Source organism: Oncorhynchus mykiss, chromosome 2 (genome assembly GCF_013265735.2).
Source record: "Oncorhynchus mykiss isolate Arlee chromosome 2, USDA_OmykA_1.1, whole genome shotgun sequence".
Lineage (NCBI taxonomy): Eukaryota > Metazoa > Chordata > Actinopteri > Salmoniformes > Salmonidae > Oncorhynchus > Oncorhynchus mykiss.
In genome coordinates this window covers 51,247,480-51,261,493 of record NC_048566.1, presented here as the reverse complement: position 1 = coordinate 51,261,493, position 14,014 = coordinate 51,247,480, and the positions used below count along the sequence as shown (strand labels likewise).

The 14,014-nt window shown below is 40.1% G+C and overlaps 1 protein-coding gene across 2 annotated transcripts in view; it reads right to left on the bottom strand.

Moving 5' to 3' along the window:
* The window catches only part of LOC110491302 (F-box only protein 40), a 47,006-nt gene extending 33,253 nt beyond the window's left edge, over positions 1–13,753 (bottom strand). For both annotated transcript variants that reach the window (XM_021564667.2, XM_021564659.2), the window contains exon 1: positions 13,558–13,753. The gene's annotated coding sequence lies outside the window, so the exon portion shown is untranslated. The remainder of the gene's footprint in view (positions 1–13,557) is intronic.
* Between the last annotated feature and the right edge of the window lie 261 nt (positions 13,754–14,014).

Here is a 14,014-nt window from a genome sequence, read left to right as displayed (position 1 = left end):
ATTGTTATCTAGTCGGTAACATTTCACAAGTAAATGTCATAAATAAAACACCTACTATCATGAATCAAGGTAAGACCCAAGTGAAGACTGTGTGATGTAACAATGTTTATTATAACCACAGGGGCAGGCAAACGACATGTCAAGGCAGGCAGGGGTCGATAATCCAGAGCAGAGGCCAAGGTGCCAAGGTACCTTCTGTGGCCTCCAACTGCTCTTAAATGCAAGTAAAACTAAATGCACGCTCTTCAACCGATCGCTGCCCGCACCTGCCCGCCCGTCCAGCATCACTACTCTGGACGGTTCTGACTTAGAATAGGTGGACAACTACAAATACCTAGGTGTCTGGTTAGACTGTAGACTCTCCTTTCAGACTCACATCAAACATCTCCATCCCAAAATTAAATCTAGAATCGGCTTCCTTTTTTCGCCACAAAGCATCCTTCACTCAACATGCCAAACATACCCTCGTAAAACTGACCATCCTACCGATCCTCGACTTCAGCGATGTCATTTACAAAAGAGCCACCAACACTCTACTCAACAAATTGGATGCAGTCTATCTCAGTGCCATCCGTTTGTCACCAAAGCCCCATATACTACCCACCACTGCAACCTGTATGATCTCGTTGGCTGGCCCTCGCTTCATACTCGTCGCCAAACCCACTGGCTCCAGGTCATCAACAAGTCTCTGCTAGGTAAAGCCCGCTTTATCTCAGCTCACTGGTCACCTTAGCAGCACCCACCCGTATTTCTCACTGGTCACCCCCAGAGCCAATTCTTCCTTTAGCCGCCTCTCCTTCCAGTTCTCTGCTGCCAATGGCTGGAACAAACTGCAAAAGTCTCTGAAGCTGGAGACTCTTACCTCCCTCACTAGCTTTAAGCACCAGCTGTCAGAGCAGCTCACAGATCACTGCATCTGTACATAGCCCATCTGTAAATAACCCATCCATTCTACCTCATCCCCATACTGTACTGCTCCTTTGCACCCAAGTATTTCAACTTGCACATCCTACTATTCCAGTGTTTAATTGCTTTATTGTAATTACTTTGCCACCATGGCCTATTTATCGCCTTACCTCTCATATCCTACCTCATTTGCATATACTGTATATACTGTAGATATGATTAGATGTGCTTAGTAGCAGAGGCGTTATGGATTCGACATCAACTTGTTAATTTAGCAAACATCATTTGCTTATATTCAGTCAACACATATATTTTAAGAATATAATGGAATATAACAGACCAGTTTTGTTTCTCTCAGAATAAAAACCTTACAGTGTAAGTGTAAGGTTTAGTAAGTAATTAGCCACGGCTACAAGTTACAGCTTTTTCTGACAAAGTAGAAACAAAATAAAATATGTTTTTGTTCTAAATTCAATCACACTCTTCTTCTTCATCCTTATCATTCAGTTAATTCAAATTGAATTATAATACATTTTGTCACTCTTGTTCAACAACTCCAAATCGCTTTTGCATGTATTCCAAAGTAATACATTAAAATAACATAATCAAAAGGAAAAATGTGATTATTTATTAGCTTAGTGGATATAAGTATTTTAGGCATGTCATGTGAATTGGGCCTCATTTAAAATCATTGTCAAAAGCACAAGAGATATGGAACAGTTTAAACAATACTAAATAAAGTATAAGTAATACCGCCGAGTCTGTTCTAATGAAAACAAATTGTAAAGTCTTTAATACAGAATAACAAAGTTTTTAAAAACAGACGGATTTGTGAAATTGCTTGATCCAACATTTTGCGATTGCATGAGGCTTGGTAATCACAGAATCAGTAGGATATTAAACAAAAACTCAAATAGGCAACAGAAGCAGAAACAGCATAGGGCTCAGTCATTCCTGGCGTTTGTTCAAAATAAGTTATATTATAATATACGTTAAAGACACCATTCTTTCTGATTGTCTTTAGCATGCAGTCTCTCCTCTCACTACAGCTAATTTCATTTGAATTATTATGTGGATTATAATAAATAAATATATTTCTACGGGTGGATGCATTTTTCCTTAGGGCAAATCTGGTCTGTGATGTTGAGTTAGAAATGTAAAACTTTAGAGTACTTAAGCATCAGATGCAAGATTTTGGCCATTAGGCTACTCTTTACAATAGGAGTCAACTCTGATTGACCACATGTAACGTTGACGCTGTGAGTCGAGAAGCAGGTGCAGGTAAAACGTTTAATGAAAACAACAAACAAGACAGCATAACAGAAGCGAGTCAACATGAACACAGGTGCAATACCAACTGAGGAATGAACAGAAGGAAAGGACTTATAAAGGGGAGGTAATGAGGTCCAGGTGTGATTCAATGATGAGAGAACTTGGGTAAATACATTGGCGCAATTACACTTGACATGTGGACTGACGATTTTTGAAAAAAGGTGATACTGCAGCTGAAAACTGCAGAAAACATAAGGCCAGCTATTGCGAATTTCCATGATCTCTTCAAGAGGCCTACTGTCCACCTGGTAATTGTGTGGTTCCAAACAATAAAGAGTCACCTTCAGATAGATGTGGTTTCAGAGAGAAGCCAGCTGTCAGCCTGGGACCAGGAACGGTGGATAAAGAGTGACCTTCAGATGGATGTGTGGTTTCAGAGAGAAACCAGCTGTGAGCCTGGGACCAGGCATGGTGGATAAAGAGTCACCTTCAGATGGATGTGTGGTTTCAGAGAGAAGCCAGCTGTCAGCTTGGAACCAGGAACGGTGGATAAAGAGTCACCTTCAGATGGATGTGTGGTTTCAGCGAGAAGCCAGCTGCGAGTCTGGGACCAGGCACGGTGGATAAAGCGTCACCTTCAGATGGATCTGTGGTTTCAGGGAGAAGCCAGCTGCGAGCCTGCAACCAGGCACGTTAAATGACATCCTTTTCCTGCACAGTAATTTGAAGAAATCTAGTGACGAATGGACCTTATTTTTAAAGTTATTGTTTTAGTATATTTATTTGTTTAATATTAGAAGGCTTTTTAAAGTGATTTGAGTTGTCAAACTGTAGCACAAATTGCATTGTGAAAAAAAGATATCTGTTCTCAATTCATGGCATGTATTATTTTTATCCAAATGTTAAATAGACAAGCAGACACATTAATTAATGCAGGAAAAGAGGAATAATAGCCTAGCATTTGTGGTCATAAAAACAATTAGGTATATTATTTTGTTGGGTAACGGATTGCCTCTCGGAAGTCATTGAGGCGGCTTCGATCTTCAATATAATCATTCATTCTGAAGGTTAAACCCATATGTCTTAGGCCTGCAGTAAATTAAATTATATTACCAGGTTTGTTTTTCATTAGGTTATAATAATCCATGCCTTCTGGGAATGTTATAAAGTAAAATAAATGATGGGTGGAGTTAGAAATTTGGCTGTCAGAAGTATTACAATGGGAAATTACACTCATAAAACCGGACTGAAACATTCACCCCTCCATGAATTTACGAAAAGATAGTCAATTTGTGCCACAGTTTAGACTACCGATAGATCAGCAACTTCCCCTTCTGATTGTTTGGTGCAATGACCAGAATCATGCAATTTACTACAATGTGCCACCATCGAACTCAAACAGTCGCACCCTGATCTGTTTCACCTGTCTTTGTGCTTGTCTCCACCCCCTCCAGGTGTCGCCCATCTTCCTCATTATCCCCAGTGTATTTATACCTGTGTTCTCTGTTTGTCTTTTGCCAGTTCATTTTGTTTTGTCAAACCTACCAGCGTTTTTCCCGTGCTCCTGCCTTTCTCTAGTTCCTGTTTTCTATTTTTCCCAGTTTTGACCATTCTGCCTGCCCCGATCTTGAGCCTGCGTACTGTTCTGTACCTTGTCACACCACCCTGGATTATTGACCTCTGCCTGCCCTGACCCTGAGGCTGCCTGCCGTTCTGTATCTTTTGGACTCTGCTCTGGATTACTGATCTCTGCCTGCCTTTGACCTGTCCCTTGTTTTTGTAATAAACTGTTGTTACTTCGAAACTGTTTGCATCTGAGTCTACTCCTGAGCCTTGACAGCGGCATAAGCTCCAAATATTTAATTGAGGAATATTTAATTGAGGAACCAGTGTAACTAGCTTAGTTGTAGAAGAACACACATCTGCACAGTTTAATATTCTACATCACTCTGAAGTTTTATGACATGTGCCACTAATTCTGAAAACCCATTCATATGTAAAGCAGCACACTGTCGGAAACCATAACAACGTACAGTACAACATACAGCCCATTGTACCATACATAACAAGTATCATCCCCTCAGCTCCTCAATGTCTCAGTCAGTGTAGGCTCCTGAGAACAGGAAGTGGAGGACTATCCCTATCAGTGAATTTCATAAAAATACTAATAGTGAAACTTTTAAAAGTTATCCTTTTTTAGATCAAACTATACTAAATGTCACCAAATAACTGATTAAAACACATTGTTTTGCAATGAAGGTCTACAGCAGGCTCAACAGGACTCAACAGGGTAGCACCATGATGTAGCCAGAGGACAACTTTTTTTTCCGCTCCTCTGGGTACATCAACGTCAATACAAAACCTAGGAGGCTGATGGTTCTCACCCCCTTCCATAGACTTACACAGTAGTTATGACAACTTCTGGAGGATGTCCTCCAACTTATCACAGCATGAACTGACATGTTGTCCATCCAATCAAAGGATCAGATAATGAATCTAGCACTGAAAGCATAAGCTGCAGCTAGCTAGCACTGCAGTGCATACAATGTGGCGGGTAGTTGACTCAAAGAGAGTAAAAAACAATAGTTGAACAGTTAAAAAAAATTAAGGAGAAGCAGCAGAGAGAGAACTCTCTTTCAGGTTCAGTTTCACTTACGCTAGCTAATCCAGCTAATTAACCTACTCAACAACCTGACTCAAATAGAGAGGAGGTACATTTATGTTAGGTAGCTGGCTATCTAACACTTCCAATTCAAGGTAATCTGCTAACTGCTAAACTGCTTGCCGTACACTACTGCGTGATTCTACACATGGATTAGATTGTGGGTTTACTAATGCGTTAGTTCTACTAGCTATGTTGACTCTGACATTATCTAATATGATGACAATGATGTAGGTTGTGTGTAGACATTATGGTTTGAAGGTTTGTCTTGGAGTGTTTTTTTGCCTGGTATTGTGAAAAAGGCTGGTCATTGTGACCTCCTTCATGACTCCTTCAGTCCCCCGACCGGACTTTGTTAACACTGAAACAGGAAGCATAAGAAGGACAAGAAAAGGATCAGCCTGGATCTGCTGAGGAACAGCATGGCCCATGTTACGGATACAGGTGTCCTGCGTGTATTTCTTCTCTCTCCTTCTCCCCTCCTCACAGGTGGCAATCATCATTCTCTAATCAGTCTCGACAGAAGACACACCTGCTCCTTTCCCCTTACCTAATCACATCCCCTTTCCCTTGGTTTAAAAACGCACTCAGTTGTTTTCCCAAACTCTCTCTCTCTCTCTGTCTCTCTCCCTCTTTCTTTGGATTGAGCTCTCTCTCTTTTGTTTTTGCTCCTAAGTAAGTAAGACTAGCTTAGGGGTTTTTGGATGTTTATTATTTCTTTCCTTGGGTCCAGCTCAGCTCCCCCCCTCCCCTTTACCGTGTGTTTAAAAATAAATCAATTGTGTTTAATGGTAGATTTAAGTTGTCTGTGGTTATTAGTTCTCACTGTTCCTTTTCACTGTTATGATTTGCATGAGATATATTACGGGTCTCGTTTCCATCCCCCCTAGACTGCAGGGCCAAAGGGGTTCATAACCTGTTATGGATGATGCAAATTTTCGCAGCTTTTTGTTAAAAATCGCGCAACATTTCAAAGTCCTGCTACTCATGCCAGGAATATAGTATATGCATATGATAAGTATGTGTGGATAGAAAACACTCTGACGTTTCTAAAACTGGTTAAATCGGGTCTGTGGCTATAACAGAATGTGTTTAGGAGTAAAAATCCCTGGTAAAACTGTTTACCAAAAACTAAAAAAAAATATTTGTCCGCCATTCAATGAATGCGAATCCCATGTAAACGCCTACAGCTTCCACACAATGTCACCATTGCTATCAATATCTGAATCATTTATCCTTGGTTACAACACGAATAGACCCCTCCTTTCTTGAGGAGCACCACAGTATGTTGTGAAACTGAAAAAATGGAAGATGATTTCCAGACTTGCTGCTGTCGAATACAGATCGCCCCGTGATCAATTTGATACATCATTAACGTTTATTTATACCTAAAGTTGGTTTAGAAACGTCGTTTGAAGTGATTTGTAAAAGTTTATAGGCGACTTTTGTAATTTTAAAAAGTGACGTTGCGTCTTGTAAATGGACTTTTTGCAGCATCAGACTGGCCTTCAGCAAATGACATTTTGGGTATACAGTGACGAATTTAATCGGGAAAAAGACCCAATTGTGATGTTTATGGGACATATAGGAGTGCCAACAAAGAAGCTCGTCCAAGGTAATGAATGTTTTATATTTTATTTCTGCGTTTTGGGTAGCGCCAGCTACCGCAAAATCTGTTGTTTACGTGTCGTGCTGGTATTTTGGGGGGTGCATGCTATCAGATAATAGCTTCTCATGCTTTCGCCGAAAGATTTTACAAATCTGACTTGGTGGCTAGATTCACAACGAGTGTAGCTTTAATTCAGTACCTTGCATGTGTATTTTTATGAAAGTTTGAGATTTATCGAGTACTAAGTAAAGTACTATAGGTGGCGCTCTGAAATTTCCGCTGAGCGGTCCCTGTACAGGGACCACCTGGTTTTTGAATGTTTATTATTTCTTTCCTTGGGTCCAGCTCAGCTCCCCCCCTCCCCTTTACCGTGTGTTTAAAAATAAATCAATTGTGTTTAATGGTAGATTTAAGTTGTCTGTGGTTATTAGTTCTCACTGTTCCTTTTCACTGTTATGATTTGCATGAGATATATTACGGGTCTCGTTTCCATCCCCCCTAGACTGCAGGGCCAAAGGGGTTCATAACAGCCCACTTAAAGGCAGGGAGGAAGTGGCGGCTGTGGATGGTATGTATACAGATGTTCCTCTGCCTGAGGGCGGAAGTAAATTCTATATGGCGACATCCCCGTTGATCTCAAGCCCTGGGTTAGAGCTGGTGGAGCTGCCAGATGGCACGTGGGCGTTGAAGCAGATGCCACCACATCGTCAAGTGTGAAGCAGACAATGTGTTACTTTGTCTAGACATCAACTGTAATGGAGATGCCGTGTTGTGTAACTTTGCTTAAACATAATGTGTAAATGGGACAGTATATTATGTGAGTTTGCTAAAAACTCTTAAGGATCTGCCCCCTTTTTTTCAATTTTCATCTAAAATGACATACCCAAATCTAACTGCCTGTAGCTCAAGCCCTGAAGCAAGGATATGAATATTTGTGGTACCATTTGAAAGGAAACACTTTGACGTTTGTGGAAATGTGAAAGGAATGTAGGAGAATATAACACAATAGATCTGGTAAAAGATAATACAAAGAAAAAAGAAACCGTTTTGTATTTTTTTGTACCATCATCTTTGAAATGCAAGAGAAAGGCCATAATGTATTATTCCAGCCCAGGTGCAATTTAGATTTTGGCCACTATATGGCAGCAGTGTATGTGAAAAGTGTTAGACTGATCCAATGAACCATTGCATTTCTGTTCAAAATTGTGTCAAGACTGCCCAAATGTGCCTAATTTGTTTATTAGTCTAGTTGAATTTTAAATTGTGCACTTTCCTCAAACAATAGCATGGTGTTCTTTCACTGTAATAGCTACTGTAAATTGGACAGTGCAGTTAGATTAACAAGAATTTAAGCTTTCTGCCAATATCTGATGTTTATGTCTTGGGAAAGCCTACGTTAGCTCAACCGTCTGGTGGATGGGACACCCATCCTGAAGATGTTTTAAAAATTAATAAAATCCATCAGTTGTGAACCATATCAAATGAATCTGCTCCCTGTACATGTGACTATTAAACACTGAATCAAATAAGACGTTTTACTGTTTTTCATTGACCAGTTATTGTGTTGGTTTGAGAACGCGCTAAGAAGTAAAGGAACATTATAACGACTGTTGGCTAAGGGGCTTCACCTTCAAGGTGGCCCGTTGCCAAACCATATTGTGAGCTCAAGCAGGCAACCAAAGGGGAGCTTGAGGGTAACTGTGTTAAAGGCACACTCAAAAGGAGCACTGGGAGTCTAGCCTATAGCGCTTTAGTCCTCTACCCATACGAAGTCCTGAACCCCTGCTTTCAGCTAAAGATGATTTAGTTGAAACCCTATACAACGGGACTTAACGAGTGTGAATCACGTGGGAGGGTGTTGTCCGGTCAGTTAGGAAGGGAGGACCAGCCGCTGGTAGGAGTGTTTGTGATTATGCCACGCTTATAATAAGTAGTATAACCCTATTGCGGAACGTAGCCTGTGAGTACAGCGACAGCAGTGTAGTAAGAGCCGTGCCACGTATTAAAATAGTACATAGTGTACTATAACTAAATATCGCATCGCTTAATAGCATTATATATTAGAATAGCCCCCACTGACTTATAGTATACCTTGTCACGAACTACCAGTGAAGTGTAATCAGTAGGAAGGAGTGAGGTAACCCCTGTGGCAAGCAGGGATAGACCAAGAGGGGTAACCCGGTTGTTAAAATTTAGTTTGACGCTCTAAACACAATTTAGGCTAGCACGACAGGGAGGCCCCCTCACTGGGAAAGAGGCTTATACCATGGGATAATCCAGGCTTACAAGGTGTGGTGAGAGTTGACCCAACCTGTGAGGTCAAGTGAAGATCCACAGGACTACCCATGCGTGAGTGAATTTAGTAGGATCATCAGGGAGACGATCCATACTAGTCACCTCGACATTCTTGGCGCCTAACGTGGATCTATGGATCTAATCTACAAAGTAACCTAAAGTAATTGGTTAGTAGAATAAAGGTGAGGCGCCAAACTAAAAAGGTCCTGAGAAATAAAGAATAAAAGGTACAAGAACTAAAAAGGCCCTGAGAAATAATGAATAAAAGGTACAAGAACTGAAAAGGCCCTTAGAAATAAAGAATAAGAGGTACAAGAACTAAAAAGGCCCTGAGAAATAAAGAATAAAAGGTGCAATAACTAAAAAGGCCCTGAGAAATAAAGAATAAAAGGTACAAGAACTAAAAAGGCCCTGAGAAATAAAGAATAAAACCAGAGGTATAAGAACTAAATCTCTAGGAACAGAGTCTTAATTCATTAAATCCAATTAGAGACGTCCAGGCTATAACAGTTAAGTTTTGAGTTTATTGACCTGAGGTAACTGGTCTAAAGACAGCCAGAGTAAAATATACCTGGTCGTCGAAAAAGCAACTTAAAGTAATTTGTTGTGACAAGAAGCCTCTCAATCTTAGTATGGGACAAAATACCAGAAACAGTAAAAGTAAAGTTAATGAGTGAAAAAATTGACTGTGATAAATGGATTCATCTAATGGTAGAATTGAAAGAATGATAATTCAACTGGAACCCGGTTAAACCACAGGATAGGCTGTAACTGACCAGAGATCCTAGTTCAGGATCAGTGGCAGAAGCCACATTAGAAAACTGGGTGGCCTGTTTTATAAAATGTTAGGAGAAGAGAGGGAAACTTAGGGAAAATAATTAGTACCTCCCTTGGGATGGATAGATGTCTGGAGGCTCTTGGAAAGTGAATATTCAGACATGTATGTGGTTCCAGAGGATATCATGGACAAGACACCCACAATAGTGACACAATCAGACTATAAATGTAGCTTATACTATGAGAGGGGAGTACCTAGTACAATATGTGGGTATAGTCATTTAAGTAAGTCATACAGTGTTGGAACGGTGAATGACAGGCACTGGGGGAGAGATGGGGGGTCAAGCAGAAACGCAGTATCCCTTTTAATGTTGACTCAGATGATGCCCTCAGACCTGCAATGGCATGCAGGCTGAGTACAGTTGCGCAAAAAATGGGATAGTAAGGAACAGTTGGAAACTGGGTGGAGATGTTCAGGGCCTGAATACCTACACCCTGAAGGGTTGGCTCCTCTTTATCTACCACAACTTCCCTCTTACCAAAAGCAGCGCCTCATGGACACTTTCGGCACCCGCTCAAGAAGAAATGGGAGGCCACAGGCCCGAAAGGTGTGAGATAAAACAGGAGCACCTAGAGGTCTGAAGCGTCTCCTCAGAGGGAAAAGAGAGAGGACGCGAGACCGAGGATGTGGAGTATGTTTTTAGTTCAGATGAGAGTGAGAGGGTGTGATTGGGCAGATGTGGAAACGGAAGTGGAAGAGGATAACTAACTGCAGTTTGGGGAGTACCTAGCCCTGGAGCTCTGTCAGAGAGAGTCAATACGGGCAGACAGCTCCAGGAAGAGTCTGGGTGATTCCAGACTTCTCTCATTGAAGAATGATGGAGGCTCATAGCAAAGGGTCTGAATACTTATGTAAATAAGGTATTTCTGTTTTACATTTTTTATACATTTGCAAAAATGCATACAAACCTGTTTTCGCTTTGTCATTATGTGGTATTGTATGTAGATTGATGATGAAAATGTTTAATTTAATCAATTTTAGAAGAAGAATGTAATGTAACAAAATGTGGAAAATGTTAAGGGGTCTGAATACTTTCCAAATGCACTGGATAAAAGATAGATCTCTAATGAGGGAATGCTGCATTTCTCACTTTCAATGAGACTGTATGATCTGTAATTCTAATTCTGTCTACCTTTTTCTTTTTCAACAAACAAATGTAATATTGTAATATTAGCCTGTTAGCCCCCAACAATCCTTTATTGTTTACTATAAAAGATAACAACACCTTTCTTGAATATTTAAACAGAAGGAAGAGATCATAATACATTTTTCTCTGTGATTCAAGTGAAACTGTTGACAACTTTGTGCAATTTTTTGGAGGACATTTAAAAAAATGCCAATGGCATAACACTAATATTTCTAAACCCCCTTTTCCAAGAAAACAGAGAATAGATAATGTAGTTCTCAGCTGAGGTCCCAGATGTTGTTCAGGAATATTGAGGGGGAAAGAGGAGGGGAACAACTCATTTTAACATGCACTAGCCAATCCAAACTATCATTGTGTCTACAAGGGAACTGTCAGAGAAAAAGGAGAAATAAAAGAAAAACAGCAGCAAGTAAACTAGACTATAACTTCAACTAGACTACAACTTCAACTAGACTACGACTTCAACTAGACTACGACTTCAACTAGACTATAACTTCAACTAGACTATAACTTCAACTAGACTACAACTAGACTACGACTTCAACTAGACTACGACTTCAACTAGACTACGACTTCAACTAGACTACGACTTCAACTAGACTATGACTTCAACTAGACTACGACTTCAACTAGACTACGACTTCAACTAGACTACGACTTCAACTAGACTACGACTTCAACTAGACTATGACTTCAACTAGACTACGACTTCAACTAGACTACGACTTCAACTAGACTACGACTTCAACAATCCTACAACTTCAACTATACTACGACTTCTACTAGACTACAACTTCAACTAGACTACGACTTCAACTAGACTACGACTTCAACTAGACTACGACTTCAGCTAGACTACGACTTCAACTAGACTATGACTTCAACTAGACTATAACTTCAACTAGACTACGACTTCAACTAGACTACGACTTCAACTATACTATGACTTCAACTAGACTACGACTTCAACTAGACTATAACTTCAACTAGACTACGACTTCAACTAGACTACGACTTCAGCTAGACTACAACTTCAACTATACTACGACTTCTATTAGACTACGACTTCAACTAGACTACAACTTCAACTAGACTACGACTTCAACTAGACTAAGACTTCAACTAGACTACGACTTCAACTAGACTACGACTTCAACTAGACTATAACTTCAACTAGACTACGACTTCAACTAGACTACGACTTCAACTAGACTATGACTTCAACTAGACTATGACTTCAACTAGACTACGACTTAAACTAGACTACGACTTGAACTAGACTACGACTTGAACTAGACTACGACTTCAACTATACTATGACTTCTATTAGACTACGACTTCAACTAGACTACGACTTCAACTAGACTAAGACTTCAACTAGACTACGACTTCAACTAGACTACGACTTCAACTATACTATGACTTCAACTAGACTATAACTTCAACTAGACTACGACTTCAACTAGACTACGACTTCAACTAGACTATGACTTCAACTAGACTATGACTTCAACTAGACTATGACTTCAACTAGACTACGACTTAAACTAGACTACGACTTGAACTAGACTACGACTTGAACTAGACTACGACTTAAACTATACTATGACTTCAACTAGACTATGACTTCAACTAGACTACGACTTGAACTAGACTATAACTTCAACTAGACTACGACTTCAACTATACTATGACTTCAACTAGACTATGACTTCAACTAGACTATGACTTCAACTAGACTATGACTTCAACTAGACTACGACTTCAACTATACTATGACTTCAACTAGACTATGACTTCAACTAGACTATGACTTCAACTAGACTACGACTTCAACTAGACTACGACTTGAACTAGACTACGACTTAAACTATACTATGACTTCAACTAGACTATGACTTGAACTAGACTACGACTTGAACTAGACTATAACTTCAACTAGACTACGACTTCAACTATACTATGACTTCAACTAGACTATGACTTGAACTAGACTACGACTTGAACTAGACTACGACTTGAACTAGACTACGACTTAAACTATACTATGACTTCAACTAGACTATAACTTCAACTAGACTACGACTTCAACTAGACTACGACTTCAACTAGACTACAATTTAAACTATACTATGACTTCAACTAGACTATAACTTCAACTAGACTACGACTTCAACCAGACTATAACTTCAACTAGACTATAACTTCAACTCAATCAAATAGTTTTTTTGACTATTGTAGCTGAGAAGTAATTCTCTCTATGACCAGAAAGGTCCAGTAAAAGTATAAATTGAGCCCCAACAAATTGTCTATATCTAGTCTGTCTGTGGCTAGGAGCCAATCCAGAATTGACCTCTAATCCAGAATTTACAGTATATCTGTATATCTTGTGGTCCAAGAGAGCTGCGACTTGTGGAGGTATTTGTCCCAACCCAGCACTAACACACCTGATTTAAATAATCAACTAATTCCTCAAGACCTTGATTAGCTGAATATCATGTGTTAGTGCTGGGCTAGGGCAGAACCCTGCTCATACTGCAACCAGGGTTAGAGCATTGTCTTAAATCAGTGTGGCGAACTGAGCGACGCTTAGTAGTGTCACCACCTCAATTCCATTTAATTCAGTCAATTCAGGAAATAAACAAAAATTCCAACTCCCCCCTCAAGACATCTGTGCTTGTATATGAGAAAAAATATTGAATTGGAATTTCAGTTTAATTCCTGAATTGTCTGAATATAAATGCAATTGACCTCAACCTTGACTGCAAACCTCCAGAACCAGGAGTTCAGAACAGTGTACTTACTAATCTGACACAGTGTTGTCTTACCAGGGTATGAATGCTGAAGAGTCTTTCTTCTTGTCTCTCTCTCCTCTGAGGCTGAGGTCCAGCTATTAGCTTTTATAATAACTATTCAAGTCAGTCACCTCATCAGTCAGACAGTCAGTCATACAGACAGTCGGTCATCCTTGCATGCGTTACAGTCCTGAAAGTTCATTACGAGATTGACTAGGGAAGTTTAAATATAGCCAGGTTGCATACTGGTCCGCAGGGTGAAGGGGGTCTCTCTCTGGAGCAGTGGTGTCAGGTTACACCGTGAGACAGACAGAAAGAAACCACTGCACGTATTTCATTAGTGTTTCAATGCATTATAGATTCAACATGGATGTCATGTTGACAATCAGTTCAGTGTGTCTGTAATGATAAGTGTCAGTGTCTCTGACTGTCTCCCTATGGTGGAAACTGTCATGGGTTAGGCAGGCAGGCTTTCGTGGGTTGGACAGAG